We start from the raw sequence: 4,102 nt of genomic DNA, 5'->3' as shown, positions 1-4,102 counted from the left end.
TGTCTCACCAACGTGAGACTTCAAAAATTTGCCTATAGGCTCATTGTAATGTTCCCTCCACGGTAATCTTTAGTAAAAGGCGAAAGATTAATACGAAATGAAGGGAAACCTGAGCATTAAAGCAATTTCTATCAAACGCCTCTACTTATACAAACACTTTCGAAACGATTTCGTCGGTGTTACAGGAATTAGACGTCGTTATATGGAATTCACCTTCATACATCTTAAAATATGATACAACTTTTGTATCATACAATTTTATTACATTGTTTTTGTTTTTAAACAGAATGTCAACTGTGTTGTAAAAAACGTACGAAACTTCTCGAAATGATAACAATCCCGACCGTGGACAAGTTCATCCTTACCGTCTGAAAAGGGGAGGGACGATGCATTTTTAGATGAGAACATTAAAACTGTGGTTCAGAGTGAGACTAATATCTTCTGATATCTTGTTACACGCATCTGATGTTTCAGGTATTTGTGCTGAATTAAAGGACCAAAATAACCTTTAAAGACAAGCGTAAAACACTAGATATAATAGGGGGTAAACCACATTTTACTTTTAAATCTGATCACTAAACTACTTGTTTAACTATCATAATAACTGAATAATTTCTCAAACATCTGGAAATTTACTTTCGAACTTTATGATAATCAGAAACATCAATAACCAAACACTGTATGAAACGTATTTATTTGCTTTCGTGTGCCCGTGAAACGGCGTTACTTTGAACAACATCCAAATTTCTCAAAGTCTAATTACATTTAACACTACCTGAAATTGAAGTTTCTCCGGAAAGGCGTGATCGTTGTTTGACATCGTTTGGTGTGAAAACATTTGGGCCGAACAAACAACAAAGTCTGCCGTACACTCAAATTTTATAAAAGCAATACAGAAACATAAGTCTCTTTGAACGCTGTTTTCGGTAAATCATTAATTTTAGTAGTTTGGTGGTACTACTTTTGCTCGTGGTGCGTTATTCTCCGTAGTTCACGTGACATGAAAGTACTTCAACCTATGTTTACGTTTTAGTGATTCAAAAGTCCACTTTAACTTTGTAATGTCTTGAGTGTTACCTAACTTAAATATCGATCAATGAGTTCTCAACATATTTGCTTAAAAATATTGGTAGTTTTAATATTAAATTATTTTAAGTTAATTGACTGTTTTGCTTAAATTTCTAACTTCTATACGAAATACGTTTTTTTTTCTTGTTTTCTTTTTAAATCCATTGTTTAGCATCAAGTGTTACTATTCGAGTAATTGTTACTTTTAAAATACATTTACCGGGTCAATCTAATGCTGAATCAGACACGCCCATTTGTACAGTTAGTTGCCTGTGCTTATAGTTTACTGCATTTAAGCCTGAAGAAGGTTGTGGTACTTGAACAAACGGTATCCATAATGGGGCTTGAAGCTTTTCTATAAAATGTTGATCCTGATTAGGCGTTTTAAATACCGCTTTGATAGGCACGACAAAGTGATTGGCTTTATAGCATAAGATACTGTTACTAAACTTTACATTTGAACACAATAATAAATCAATATGCAATGGTTAAAGCGAGGTGATATGCATACTAAAGAAATAAACAGCGGGATAAAATACTGAGGACAATAAAAGAACAGTTATATGGCGACAAAGCTGTTTAACTGTAACTATTGACTTCACACACACAATTACGGCAGGTGTTTAGGTATAAGATTAATATTTCTTGCAAAACATTAATCCCCTGCAGTGCTCGAAGACTAAACAGTCCTCCTTCAACCCCACACATTCAGAAAATAACTAAGTGAATGGATAATAAGGATAGACAGATTGATGGGTGTGATTTGATTCGTGTAAATGCTAGTCTGGTAGGCGTGGCAGGCAACAAAGCGAAGGCAAAGCAAGAAAAGGGACGAGGAGAGACGACGAGATGCAGGTCGGATAAATCATGAACAATACACAAACGGGCCAATTCAGGGATCAAAGTGCCCGAGCAGGGATGTACAGATCATCCGACTTACGTTTGGCTTTATGAACCATTTCCGATCAAACATCACTCTAACCTTACTCGCCTCAAGCACACGCATAACGAGAACATGCTATACAACACTGGTGACCAGTGTGCACGAGTTCAATGAATAAATATTTCAAAGTTAAGTTTGTATAATTAAATTCCATATTCATATTTACAAGGAGGTTGTTCATTTTTTGGATTATTTATTACTTATCTGTATACATACGAGTCGCATCATGTATTAAAATTTGGTAAAATTAAAGTATGATTATGTCTTTCGAAGAAAATGGTGGGAAAAGCTTTGCTTCTAACATGTTACGCAACTATTACTCGTCTGTTTCGTGTAGAGAAAGAAATGGCTGTAAGCGCTAATTACAAAGAAATCCATGGTACTCGCGTTGTTCTAGGTAGAAATAAAAGGCTTGATAAAATGACTGAACGGGTTTCGACGTTGAATTAAGAAAAATTAAAACATTTAAAGTGATTTAAACTTTTATCTTTAAAACCATAAGACATACTACTGAAGATGTTAAAATTGTAACCAAGATAAACTTTTGAAATTAACAGTAATATTAAAAAGTAAAATACTGTGAAACTGAAAGGTCAAGAACGTAACGTTTTCCAAAATTGTTATCGTAACTTTGAAACAAGATGGACATAAATAGCAAGCATTAATTTATTAAATGCATACGCTGTTATTGAAGGGTTAAAAGGGTGAACATTTTAAATTTGATATATGTACAAGAAGTTTAATGGTAAGTGCTCAATTGTTTCACTCATCCATCACAAAATTAACAATTATGTTTGAGAACATTCACATAAGTAATGTTTATGCAAATTAAAAGTAGTTTTGCTAAATGACAGATCCGATCATGATATTAGCCTAAAACGCGATTAAAATGTAAGTACAAGAAAAAAGTACTGAATAAAAACATTATTGACTGATAAGTTGTATTAAATAAATATTTGTTTTCACCCAACAATTGGTTTGTTTATTACAGGACAGATAAAACTTTCGGCGCCTGTCCTGTGAAAGTCGGTTTTCGCGGGGCACTCGCGTTTCCCACACATCCAAATCTCAGACATTGGATCTTTAGATCCCAGCCAAAGTCAACACTATTGCCCAGTCCTGAATCGAGTCGTTTCACGTTGGTGTCTGCTTGTCGGGCTCTGGCCTGGCTCACTTCTTCAGTGCCGTCTTTGTTTCGCTTTCCCCTTTCTCACCTGTTAATTTTATAATGCCCCATCGCACTGCACCTTAAAGAAGTAAAAATTACACAAGGCGAAATTTCAAGCACAGTTAAATAATTTTTCACGTGAGGGGCCGAAGATGAACCACAACGTTCCTGATCACTTCTGTTGGGGAGAGAATTCTTGAGACTTCTCCCTCTCTCTCCAAACTGAAACCCTGCCAAGTTCGTTTGCGTTTTGGTTTGTTTGTTTTTGAATTTCGAACAAAGCTACACGATGGCTATCTGCGCCAGCTGTCCCTAATTTAACAGTGTAAGACTAGAGGGAAGGCAATTAGTCATCACCACCCACCGCCAACTCTTTACCAACGAATACTGGTATTGACCGTAACTTTATAACAACCTCACGGCTGAAAGGGCAAGCATGTTTGGTATGACGGGGATTAGAACCCACGCTCCTCGGATTGCGAATCGAGTGCTTTAACCATCTGGTCATGCCGGGTCTTATGCTGGTTTAATTTTGATTCTAGTTGATGTATAAGTAGGGCTTATTTGATTTTACGTTTGTTTCCCTACTTAGTAGCTGGGAGTTTTCTATGGTTATGTTGCGTTTATTTGATTTACACTGGTTCGAAAACGTGTGAAGGTGTTTTTGTTGTTGTACTTTGAATCTAGTGTCCATTTTTCTGCTTGTTTCTCGAATATAGAAGTCGTGGCAGTTGTCGCATTACAAGATGAAAACAGACCCAGTACTCGTTTCCTCTTATTCAAGTATTTCTGTCTCACTAATGCTGGGCCCTTTTATTTTTGCGTTATCGTCTTTAATATTTTGGAAAATTACATGAGAAAATGATATTTATAAAACACGATTACAATATTTATATTAATTCCAGATTTGTTGAAGTTTGCAT

At 35.6% G+C, this 4,102-nt stretch overlaps 1 non-coding gene across 1 annotated transcript; it reads right to left on the bottom strand.

Annotated features, from left to right (window-relative positions):
- Window positions 1-117, bottom strand: LOC143254697 (U5 spliceosomal RNA). The gene has a single exon (XR_013030343.1). It is a non-coding gene; the product is annotated as a U5 spliceosomal RNA (small nuclear RNA).
- Between the last annotated feature and the right edge of the window lie 3,985 nt (window positions 118-4,102).

The sequence above is a fragment of the Tachypleus tridentatus genome, chromosome 6 (assembly GCF_004210375.1).
Source record: "Tachypleus tridentatus isolate NWPU-2018 chromosome 6, ASM421037v1, whole genome shotgun sequence".
NCBI lineage: Eukaryota > Metazoa > Arthropoda > Merostomata > Xiphosura > Limulidae > Tachypleus > Tachypleus tridentatus.
Note: the sequence above shows the minus strand (reverse complement) of the source record. Positions and strands in the feature narration are given on the sequence as shown.